Source organism: Mesoplodon mirus (genome assembly GCF_964341445.2).
Source record: "Mesoplodon mirus genome assembly, chromosome: 4".
Classification (NCBI taxonomy): Eukaryota; Metazoa; Chordata; class Mammalia; order Artiodactyla; family Ziphiidae; genus Mesoplodon; species Mesoplodon mirus.
Window position 1 is genome coordinate 151253937 of NC_138979.1, and position 13300 is coordinate 151267236.

At 40.6% G+C, this 13300-nt stretch overlaps 1 protein-coding gene across 1 annotated transcript in view; it reads right to left on the minus strand.

Annotated features, from left to right (window-relative positions):
• ESR2 (estrogen receptor 2) overlaps positions 1-13300 on the minus strand; it is a gene marked incomplete at its 3' end in the record, with an annotated part of 65072 nt that overhangs the window by 2503 nt on the left and 49269 nt on the right.

The following is a 13300-nucleotide window of genomic DNA, read 5'->3' on the forward strand; positions in this document are numbered from 1 at the left end:
AAAGTGAGATTAACTCAACTCCTAGTCCCTAAGAGGGCCCCTCATCTACGGGGAGTTTAATAAACATAAACTAATTACCACCGCTATGCCGCCTCCCCCAACCCCTGTGTGCCACGTGCAGATGGCCACGGCAGGGCCACTGCCACCTCTGTCCAGGCCCTCAGCATCTCACTTCAGGTGATGCCTTGCTGGAGCAGGAAGACCACCGATTTGGAGTCAGACAGACCTACTCTATATCCTCCATGTCTCGCTCTCTGACCCCTGACCAGTCACGCAGCTCCTCCAGCCTCAGCTCCTCACTGAGCAAAGCCTACAGGCACATGTCTACCCTCCCCACGAGGTAGGTCGCTTCCCCCTTCCTGCCTGGCCCGGTGTTTACTTCCCCTGTGACTCTCGGGACTGAGGTACTTGGCCTCCCAAAGGCTGCAAAACAACCGCTCGGGTAAATCTTGCCCTACTACCCCCTCGCCCACCAACCCTGACTCCTTGATTCCTGGCAGCAGGGAATTAATTAGCTTCTCTTCCAGGCTTTCCATTTCAAAGAATAAATAGCAAATACGTGAAGTCAACGGGGGAGCTGCCGACTTTTGACTGTAATGAGAACGAAGGATGGCTGGCGCTCTATCATCCACAGAATTGGTTTGGGCAGTTTTTGTTCTCTACTTTTATTGGCATTTCCAGTTCAATTAATGCAACTCAGTTCAACTCAGTTCAGTTAAGGCAAGGGACACAATGAACCACAACCATGCCAGTGCAGCGCTTTGCCACATCCCTAGGGTCATGTCCCTCCATGATGTCTGATGATGCAGATTTCAAATATTCATCTTTGGCCCAGAAGCTGCTGCTCTAACCCATCTGCTCACCTGTTCCTCACAGTGACTCTTCCAGGCTCCCTAGCATGCTGGGGTCAAGCCTCCCATTGACCCCCATGGCAAATGACCTGCCCTCTCACTGCCCCCACCTTCCACTCAACATGCCCTTGAGTGTCCAAAATGAAAAATGCAGATCATGTGGTGCCCTTCAGTGAATTCCCAGCTCTTGGGGTAGAGTCCAAACCACTTGGTGAGGTTGTCAATGTACCAGGCCTCTGCTCTTTGCATCCTCAGTTCCCCGCACACCTCACCTTGAACACTACTTTCAATTCCTTTAACAGGTGATGCCCTGAGCATACTGAGCTTTCTGCTGAGGAATGCTCTTCCTTCCCTCCCCTCCTCCACCCCATCTCCTCCTCTTCTCCACATCCCCTCTTCTTGCTTATCTACATCCATTCCTCCTTTAGATTCCAGCCTGGTTATGAACTTCCTTGTGGAAGCTTCCCTGACTTCCCTCTGGTTTGGGCCCTCCTCTGAAGCTCCAAAGGTGCCCTGTGCTTCCCCAGCAGAGGGTAGCACGTTGTCCTACATGCTGGATGTCCTCATACACACGCTCTGACCCTCAGTGAGACTGGACATAAGTACTGTGTAGGCACAGACCCTGTCTATTTGTTTGCCATTATATACCCACCACCTATTACAATGACTGACATGGAGTAAGCACTCATAAATGGAAGAATTAGACTGAATTTACATTTAGCCAATCACACCATTATAACTGAAATGATAAAAATGCATGTTGATGCATATTTTAGGTACATACACAGAAAATTATTAATCAAATGAAAGCTTAGAGAAAATTATTTTAAGCTTATTTTCCCTTAAGATTGACCCTGGCTGCATTAACAAGTACTTTCTTTAACTACCCTTTAGTCTATTCTGCTACATGAAATGTGCTCCATGTATTTCTACTGCCATAAAGAAATCTTACATTTTTGGATTCTAAAAGGAGTCAAAATTATGCACCTGTACATATGTCAGTCTAAGGTGACAAAAAGTGAAAATATAAAAATATTTGGCTAGTATACAAATGTTCACAGCAATATTACTCATAATAGCCCAAAAGTGGAAACAACCTAAATGTCCACCAGCGGATGAATGGATAAACAAAATGTATATCCATACAATGGAAGATTACTGAGCCATAAAAAGGAATGAAGCAAGACAGAAATAGAGACACAGATGTAGAGAACAAACGTATGGACACCAAGGAGGGAAAGGGGTTGGGGGGTGGGATGAACTGGGAGATTGGGATTGACATATATACACTAATATGTATAAAATAGATAACTAATGAGAACCTGCTACATAGCACAGGGAACTCCACTTCGCTCTACAGCAGAAACTAACACAACATTGTAAAACAACTATACCCCAATAAAAATAAAAAATAAAAAAATAAAAAGCAGAATGCCAAAAAAAAAAAGGAAAAAAGTACTGACACATGCTACAACTTGGAAGAAACATCATGCTAAGTGAAAGAAGCCAGCCACAAAGGTCTACATTTTTATGATTCCATTTATATGAACTGTCCGAAATGGGCAAATCTATACAGACAGAAAGTAGATTAGTGGTTGCCCAGGACTATAGGTGGGACGGAGATTGGAGAGCGACAGCTAGATTGGGGAGTACAGGATTTCTTTTAGGGTGGTGAAAAATGTTCTAAAGTTGGTTTTGATGATGGCTGCACAAGTCTACGGATATACTAAAAACCACTGAATTGTACACTTTAAATGGGTGAATTGAGTGGCATATGAATATCACAATAAAGCTGTAATTTTTAAAAGTAATAAAGTGAATCTTCAGAACCAAAATTGCAGTAACATAAAAGCTCCTCAGTACCTCCTTATGTCTGACCAAGGCTCCCCTCAGATAACCTGTGTTGGCTATTGGGTCACCTTCTTCATAAACGAGCAGTCACTGCCAAGGGTGAGCCCTGGATCTTCTACAGGCTGTGGGGTCAGCACAGCTCCATACAGGGCTCAGGGTCCATCACTGATGAGGGGTTTGGGGATAGGGGACACTGCGGTTCTGTAAAGGCATGTGCAGTATCAATTTTACATATGGGGAAAGATTTTACGTACAAAAAGATTAACCTATATAAAATCATCCTGGGAGGGAACTGGGCTGTAGGATACCCATTCTGCTGCCTGCCTCTCTTTTCAGTCAGCAGTGCTGTGCCTGCACTTTGCCCATTCACGTACCCTCTTGCTCATCAGACACGTAGGTACAGGGTAATCGCTAAGGGGCAGGCCCCAGGAGGGTCAAGAGACAAGACACAAAGCCCCCAGGATGCTCACTGCCCAGACACAGGAAACGGTAAGGATTAACTCCTTCCAGCTCCCAAGAGCTAAGAACATCAGATTTCATTTTAGAACCAAATTAAATGACTTTGCCTAAAACTAAAGAAATACAGTAAAAAAGTCAAGATCTTGGCACACCACCACACACATACCAAAGAAAGTAAAATAAAATCAAGGACACAATTTCCTTTCCTCTTTATCGCCTGGGAACAGCTGCGTGCTCCTTTCACCAGCCCACCTGATGACTTTCTGAGCAGCACATGGGGAGAGATGGGCAACCCCCCAACATCTGCCACGTCCTAAGGGTTCAAAGGATGAAGATATAAGCTCACCACAACTGAAAGCAAATAAATCAGAAGAGATAAAGTGTTTAATAAAAATTCCAGAATACTAACCAAAGGAAAAATGGTCTGGCTTTTGGGAGGTGTATGTGGGGTTTTGTTTGCCTGTTTGCTCTGAGGAAAGAACCTCTAGCTATGACCATCCCCTTTATCACCACCTCCTAACCCAGCACCATAACAGACTGATGTTGGAGAGATGTTGGTGACATGGACCCAGGAGGCTGATACGTACAATGCTTGGCCCCCATGTTGTCCATCAACAGAAAAGCACCCATCTGGCCTCTTCAGCATCCTTCTGTGTGTCCTTTTGTATCTTGGCCTTCTCCGCCCACCCACATCATGGGAACCCTTCCCCAAAACTCAGAGTGAACCAGGGCTTGAGTTGATCTCTTAATAATTTTCTTCAAGTAAAGTAGGATTACCTGGTTCTAACTATTTCTTTCATTTAATGAAAAGTTTCATCCATATGAAAACTTTGTAATGAAAAGTCACAAAAGTTTGCAAAGCCCTAAAATTGTTTAGATATATAGATCTTATTCCTAATTTTAAATATTTTAAAAGACTAATTATTTGCAGATTGATTCCACTCCGTTTCCTAGATTCAGTAGCCTCTAATTCTATCCAAGGGAGGACTTCCCTAGTCTCCAGGTTTCTGGGTGACAAGATGGCTGGTCCCAGGACTCTTAATTTGGATACGCTGCTACATTAAGTATAACACTCACATAACACCCTGGAGTTTCTAAAACACTTTAACAAATATTGTAATAGGTTGTGTTAAATGCAAGATTTTCTGTTGTGTCTGAGTTTCAGGAGCCATATCAAAGACTGAGTATATATAATACAGTAATACCAGGCACCCTCACATCTTACCTATACACCGTGGAAGAGGATTTGCTGAGAGGGAAGTTTGGATGGTGCTGCCCTCACCCCATCTCTCCCCAACAGAGAGGAACATGCTCTTCTAAGCCTGGTAAGGATCAGACCCCTCATTAACTGTAAGAGTGTATATCCCTATTCTGGACCAAAAGCATTGTATCTAGTTCATTACTGCTAAGATTTTTATTAGGATCAAGTTGAATTTACAGACTATCTGTGGGGAAGATTGACTTTTTAACATACTGAATCTTCTAACCCATTAACATCTCTCTCCATTTATTTAGGATTTCTTATTTCTGTCAGCAATGTTTTGCAGTTTTCAGTGTGTGGTCTCACATGTTTTGTCAAATTTAACCCAAGGTTTCACAATTTTTGATGCTATTGTAAATAGTATTGATTTTTTATTTCAATTACCAATTGTTCATTCCTACCATATAGAAATAAAATTATTTTTTATATATTTCCGTTATATCCCACAATCTGGGTAAACTCACTTTTTTGTAGACTCTTTGAGTTTTCTACATAGATTATCACATTTTTCAAATAAAGAGTTTTACTTCTACCTTTATAATCTGGATGGATGTCTTTTATTCTCTTTTCTTGACTTATCACACTAAAACTTCCAGTAAAACATTGAATAAAATTCATGAGAGCGGACATACTTGCCTTATTCCTGATAACAAGCAAGTATACCATTAGCTGTAGATTATTCATTAATGCCCCTGATTAGGTAAAGGAAGTTTCCTTCCGTTACTAGTTTGTTGAGAGTTTTTAGAAGGAATGGGCATTAGATTTTGTCAAATGCTTTTTCTGCACATATTGGAATAATCATATGGTTTTTCATTATTATTCTGTTAATATGGTAAATTATGTTGATTTTCTTTTTTTTAATGAATATGACATGTTTTTTTTTTTCTTATTTATTTATTTATTTATTGACTGCATCAGGTCTTAGTTGCAGCACATGGGATCTTTCGTTGTGGCACACAGGCTTCTCTCTAGTTGTGGCGCATGGGCTCCAGAGCACAGGGGCTCTGTAGTTTGTGGCACACGGGCTAGTTGAGGTGTGCAAGCCCAGTAGTTGTAGCGCTTGGGCTTAGTTGCCCTGTGGCATGTGGGATCTTAGTTCGCCGACCAGGGATTGAACCCGCGTCCGCTGTATTGGAAGGCGGATTCTTTACCACTGGCCCACCAAGGAAGTCCCTGTTGATTGATTTTCAAAAGTTAAAGAACCTTGTATTCCTGGGAAAATCACACTTGTTCACAATATATTATTGGATTCTATTTCTAAAAAATTTGAGAATTTTTGCGTCTGTATGCATGAGAGATACTGGTCTGCTGTCTTCTTTTCTCCCAATATGTTGGTCTGGGTTTCCTATCAGAGTAATGAGTTGGAAAGTATTGCCAGCTCCTCAGTTTTCTGCAATAATACGTATAAGCTTGGCATTACTTATTCCTTAAATGTTATTTTATAACTGGAGTTTGTATCTCTTAATTCCCTTCAGTTACTTCATGCACTTTCTCTCCCCTCCAGCAACCACCTGTTTGTTCTCTGTAGTTTGTTCTCTGTATTCATTAGTCTATTTTTGTTTTGTCTGTTTTGTTTTTTTAATTCCACAAATAAGTGAGATCATACAGTATATGCCTTTCTCTGACTTACTTCACTTCGCATAATACCCTTTAGATCCTTCCATGTTGTTGTAAATGGCAGGATTTCACTTTTTTTAAGAGCTGAGTAATATTCCATTGTATGTGTGCATACACATACACACACACACACACACACACACACACCCCACATCTTCTTTATCCACTCATCTATTGACAGACACTTAGGTTGCTTCCATATCTTGGCTACTGTAAATAATGCTGCAGTGAACATTGGTGTACATGTACACCAGAATACACATACTTTTAAAGTGCACATGGAACATTCTCCAGTATAGATCACATGCTAAGCTACAAAACAAGTCTTAATAAATTTAAGAAGGTTAAAATCACATCAAGCATCTTTTCTGACTACAACAGTGTGAAAAACTGCAAAAAACACAAACACATAGCATACTACGAAAAAAATCAATGGGTCACTGAAGAAATCAAAGAGAAAATAAATATATACCTGGAGACAAATGAAAATGGAAACACATGATCTGAAATCTATGGGATGCAGCAAAAGCAGTTCTAAGAGGGAAGTTTGTAGCAATACAAGCCTACCTCAAGAAAAATCTTGAGCTATTCCTTTTATTGGAATATGGGCCTTGAATGCTATAAATTTCCCTCAAACTATTTTTTAAAATTAATTTATTTATTTATCTTTGACTGTGTTGGGTCTTCGTTGCTGTGCATGGGCTTTCTCTAGTTGTGGCGAGCTGGGGCCACTCTTTGTTGTGGTGCACGGGCTTCTCATTGCAGTGGCCTCTCTTGTCGCGGAGCACAGGCTCTAGGCACACGGGCTACAGTAGTTGTGGCTCACCGGCTCTAGAGCGCAGGCTCAGTAGTTGTGGTGCACGGGCTTAGCTGCTCCGTGGTATGTGGGATCCTCCCGGCCCAGGGCTTGAACCTGAGTCCCCTGCACTGGCGGGTGGATTCCCAACCACTGCACCACCAGGGAAGCCCTCACTCAAGCTACTGCTTTAGCTGCAACCCCAACATTTTGCTGTGTTCTACTTTCATTTTCAGTTAGTTCAAAATGCTTTCTAATTTTAATTTTGATTATTTTTCTGTGATCCATGGATTATTTAGATATATGTTACTTGGTTTCCAAATGTTTGGAAATTCTCCAAGATCTTTCTAATATTGGTTTCTAATTTAGTTCCATTGTGTCAAAAGAAAATACTTTGTATGAATTAAATTCTTTTAAATGTATTCAGACTTGTTTCATGGTCCAGGATATGGTCTATCCTGGTAAATATTCAATGAATACTTGAAAAGAATGTGTCTTCTGCTGTTTTGGGGTTGAGGGTTTTTAAAATGCCAATTAGGTAAAGTTGGCTGGCAGTGTTATTCAAGTCTTCTCTATATTTACTGATTTTCTGTCTACTTATTCTATCAATTATTGAGAGGGGGGTATTAAAATATCCCACTATAATAAGGGGTTTGTCCATTTCTCCCTGCAGTTTTATCAGATTTTACTTCATAAGGTTTGAGGTTCTCTTATTTGGTGCATAAATGTTTAGGATTGTTATGTCTTCTTGACAAATTGACTCATTTATCATTATGAAATTACCTTCTTTATTCCTAGAAATATTCTTTGCTCTAAAATTTATTTTTTCTGATATTAATGTAGCCACTCCAGCTTAATACTCTGTTCATTTTATTTTTTTTTTTTTATTTTTTTTTTTTGCTGTACGCGGGCCTCTCACTGTTGTGGCCTCTCCCGTTGCGGAGCACAGGCTCTGGACGCACAGGCTCAGCGGCCATGGCTCACGGGCCCAGCCGCTCCGCGGCATATGGGATCCTCCCAGACCGGGGCACGAACCCGTATCCCCTGCATCGGCAGGCGGACTCTCAACCACTGCGCCACCAGGGAGGCCCTACTCTGTTCATTTTAAATTTCATATTTAGAAATTTAATTTGTGTGTGTGTCATATTTTCCATGTCTCTCCTTAACCTGTTCATGCTTTCCTCTACTCCTTGGACATATGGAATACAGTTACAGTAATTGTTTTAATGCCCTTGTCTACTAATTCTATCATCTACATCACCTGGTGTCTTTTCCAATTATTGTCATTTTCCTCGTAATAGGTCATATTTTCTGCTTCTTTCCATGCTTGCTAACATGTGATTGGTTTACCCTGTTAAGTGCTGGATATTCTTCCATTCCTTTAGATAGTCTTGAGCTTTATGCAGTTAAGATGCAGTTATGTTACTTGGCAATAGTTTGATCCTTCAGACTTGCTTTTTTTATGTTTGTTGGTTTTTTTGTTTTGTTTTGTTTTTGCGGTACGCGGGCCTCTCACCGCTGCAGCCTCTCCCATTGCGGAGCACAGCTCCAGACGCGCAGGCCCAGTGGCCATGGCCCACGGGCCCAGCCGCTCTGCGGCATGCGGGATCCCCCTGGACCAGGGCACGAACCTGTGCCCCCTGCATCGGCAGGCGGACTCCCAACCATTGCGCCACCAGGGAAGCCCCCAGACTTGCTTTTTAAGTCTCATTTGGTAGGACCAGGGCAGCCTTTAGTCTAGGGCTTATGTTACCTCACTACTGAGGCAATACCTTTCTGAGTACTACAGCCAACATCCAGTAGAGTAGAAGGTTTTTCCCCTGTGGCTGGTGAGAACATGAACTATTCCTGGCCCTGTGTGAACTTCCAAGTGTTGTTCTGCCTGCTCCTTTCTGGTGGTTCTTTCCTTGTCCTCAGTTAGTATCATAAGCATGAAATTAATGCTCAGCTGAAGACCTGAAGGGGATCCTCTGCGGGTCTCTAAAGCCTCTCTGTCCGGCTCATTCCTCTCCAGTTCTCTCCCCTGAAAATCCTAGCCTCCCCAAATTCACAACTCTGCTCCCTCATTTCAGGGAGACCACTGGTGTCTACCTGTGTTACTTCTCCCTGTATTGCAACCTGGAAACTGGCTCCAGGCAGTAAACTGGTCAAAGGGATCACCTTGTGTCTATTCTCTTGGGAGTCACTGTCCAATGTCCAATGTCTGTTTTACATATTCTGTAGGGTTGTTTAAATTCAAGGTGGCTAAGTGGATTCTGTCCCTGTGTTTGTTTTCAAGTTAATGCTATAAATAATCAAAAAGAAAAAAGCCTGTAACTTGAGATGCTTAAAATCTAGCATGGAAAAGACTCACCTCTCCTGGCAGTGGAAATTTTCCAACAGAAACAGAACCCCATTTTCCTAACAGCAATGCTGAACAGAATAAATTCATTTTGAATGCCATTATGACTACCAAGCCAAAAAAATTTCTTAAGATAAGATTTCTTAAATTTGGATTTACTGTAAACAAATCCTACTCACTTACTGTCCCAAGTGGTAATTACATCACATGCCTACCTCACCCTCTGTAATTCTCTCTACATGGCAGTTCTGTCAGATGCTGCAGGAGGAATGCCGTAGCCTTAGGCTTTCCCATTTGCACAGATGTTTCTAGTTTCCCAACAACACAATATGACGTCCAGAGGCTAAAATGACTGTGAGGAGCCATGCCAAACATAAGGCTTTACACTGCAAAGTGGTGTAACAAGAAGCAAACTGCTTTCCAAGGAGCACTTTGCTACACAGAAAAGAGTTCTAAATTATTTCTGCAAGTAAGAGAAGCCCCATAATCTGGCATTTGATGATCCTCCTGTACCAAGGTGGGAATGAACTTTCCAGGGAAATCTTTCCTTTAACAAAGACAAATGACAGCAAAAATCTGAGGTAACGTCTGTAGGTAGATTCAAAGAGAAGGTCAGAAAACGTTGATTTTCTTCCACAATCAGCTTCAAATGTCCCACCTGGACATTTCCTATATGCACATCAACTTAATCACTGATGTAAGCTGGGCCCTCATATTATTTTATAGAAGGTGAATGGTAACAATCAATGTCAAGAAGGTGCCAGAAGCTCCAAAGCATTTAGGAGTCTTCTTGGCTTTCCCTACAATTTTCATTTGTCCAACAACTTACCATTTCTACTCACAAATGTCTGCTTTCTAGAACTGGGGTAGGGAGTGTACTGGGTGTGGGGTAAATGTCCTGCCAGGCAAGTAAGGCTAGATTGAGATCCAACCAGGAAGTACCCAAAGGTTGTCTTCAGGGTCTCCGAGTCTCATATGACCTTCAAATTCCTTCTTCATTCTCCCTCTCCTCTCCTTCAAGACCTAACTTCCTCCCCCCACCCCCACCTCCTGATCCAGCTATTTCCCGGACAGCTCTCCATGCTCTATACCAGGGTTACTCAAAGTATCATCTGTTACCAGTTCACAAAGAGAGAAGAGGAAATTGAGGCTAAGCGTTCAGAAACTTTTACAGTAATTGATAAGAGTAAGTTTAGATCAGCTGAATGTAACAACAAAATACTAGGGCTTGTATTTTGCACTTTTATTTTTCTAGTACTTTTTTATTTTACAAAAGTAACTATCTATATGGAAGGATATACCATGTTCTTGTATTAGAGGAATCAATATTGTCAAAATGACTATACTACCCAAGGCAATCTACAGATTCAATGCAATCCTTATCAAATTACCAATGGCATTTTTCACAGAACTAGAACAAAATTCTAAAATTTAAACGGATACACAAAAGACCCCAAATAGACAAAGCAATCCTGAGAAAGAAAATTGAAGCGGGAGGAAATCAGACTCCCTGACTTCAGACTATACTACAAAGCTACAGTAATCAAAACAGTATGGTACTGGTACAAAAACAGAAATATAGATCTATGGAACAGGACAGAAACCCAGAAATAAATTCACGCACCTGTGGTCAACTAATCTATGACAAAGGAGGCAAGAATATACAATGGAGAAAAGACAGCCTCTTCAACAAGTGGTGCAGGGAAAATTGGACAGCTACATGTAAAAAAATGAAATTAGAATACTCCCTAACACCATACACAAAAATAAACTCAAAATGGATCAAAGATCTAAATGTAAGGCCAACACTATGAAACTCTTAGAGGAAAACATAAGCAGAACACTCTTTGACATAAATCACAGCAATATCTTTTTTGATCCACCCCCTAGAGTAATGAAAATAAAAACAAAAAATAAACATATGGACCTAATTAAACTTAAAAGCTTCCACACAGCAAAGGAAACCATAAACAAAACAAAAAGACAACCCTCAGAATGGGAGAAAATATTTACAAGCAACTGACTAGGGATTAATCTCCAAAATATACAAACAGCTCATGCAGCTCTATGTCAAAAAAACCAACAACCCAATCCAAAAATGGGCAGAAGATCTAAATAGATATTTCTCCAAAGAAGACATACAGATGGCCAAAAAGCACATGAAAAGGTGCTCAACATCACTAATTATTAGAGAAATGCAAATCAAAACTACAATGAGGTATCACCTCACACCAGTCAGAATGGCCATCATCAAAAAGTCTACAAACAATAAATATTGGAGAGGGTGTGGAGAAAAGGAAACCCTCCTACACTGTTGGTGGGAATGTAAATTGGTACAACATTATGGAGAACAGTATGGAGGTTCCTTAAAAAACTAAAAATAGAACTACCATATGATCCAGCAGTCCCACTCCTGGGCATATATCTGGAGAAAACCATAATTTGAAAAGATACATGCACCCCAATGTTCATAGCAGCTCTATTTACAAAAGCCAAGATATGGAAGCAACCTAATTGTCCATCTACAGATGAATGGATAAAGATGTGGTATATATATACAATGGAATATTACTCAGTCATAAAAACGAGTGAAATAATGCCATTTGCAGCAACATGGATGGACCCAGAGATTATCATACTAAGTGAAGTAAGTCAGACGGAGAAAGACAAACATCATATGATATCGCTTACATGAGGAATTTAAAAAAATGATACAAATGAACTTATTTACAAAACAGAAATAGAGTCACAGATGTAGAAAACAAACTTATGGTTACCAGGGAGGAGGGGAGGAGGGATAAATTGAGAGATTGGGATTGACATATACACACTACTATATATAAAACAGATAACTAATAAGGACCTACTGTATAGCACAGGGAACTCTACTCAATACTCTGTAATGACCTATATGGGAAAAGACTCTAAAAAAAGAGTGAATAGGGACTTCCCTGGTGGTCCAGTGGTTAAGACTCTGTGCTCCCAATGCAGGGGGCCCAGGTTCGATCCCTGGTCAGGGAACTAGATCCCGCATGCCACAACAAAGATCCCACACGCAGCAACGAAGATCCCCCGTGCTGCACCTAAGACCCAGTGCAGACAAATAAATAAATAAATATTTAAATATTTAAATGTTAAAAAAAATTAAAAAGAGTGGATATATGTATAACTGATTCACTTTGCTGTACAGCAGAAACTAACACAACACTGTAAATCAACTATACTCTAATAAAAATAAAAATAAAGTAACTATCTATAACAATTTGGAAATTATAAAAGAAAAAGAAACCTGGTGCTTCACCACAGATAGTTTGAGAAGCACTGCTCTATGTGTTTCCCTTTCATCAAAACTAGTGCCAATGTCCAAGAGTACCTATTAGAGAGGAAATGAATATAGGATGGAGGGGGAGAGGTCAGCTGCTCCCACATCAGGAGACAGCCTGCGACCCATGTGGCCACAGGTTCTGCATTGAGTTTTGGCTTCAGGAACTGCTGCTTGGTCTGATGTAAAATAAAGTAGCATAATACCATCTCACAGATCTCTGCTGTTTCAAACACTAAGCTCTAAAATTGGATAAAATCTAGGTGATAAAGCCCCATACATTGCCCAAATGAAGTCTGTAAGTCATCACTTGAGAATTAAAACCTGGACATACATATTATTTGAGAAAGAAAGAAAAAAAAAAACAAACAATAACCTAAAGGCCCAACAAGAGTAAACAGCTAAGCAAAGCAATCAACACCTGGTACAGCAGCTGGACTGAATACCACCAGGTAGACAGCAAACTGAACAGGATGAAAACTACACAGAAACTTAGAAATGTGTGCAAAATAATACGTCTCTATTAATTGTAGCAATGTTTATAATGGTAAAAAAAAATAGAAAATGTATATTAAACAAAGGCCCATCAATAGAGAAAAGGCTAAACGATGTAGACAATGCCCTTGCTTCAAAGACTGAGTTAGATCTCTCCTCACTGTCCTGAAGGGATTTCACAGCATTCTGAAAAGGAAAAAAGCAAGATGCAAAGAGGTATTTGTATGTAGTGTCCCAGGTTTTTTAAATGGGGGAAAAAAGGTCTGTGTATATATCGGAGGTGAGGTATTATTTAAAATGATTATTA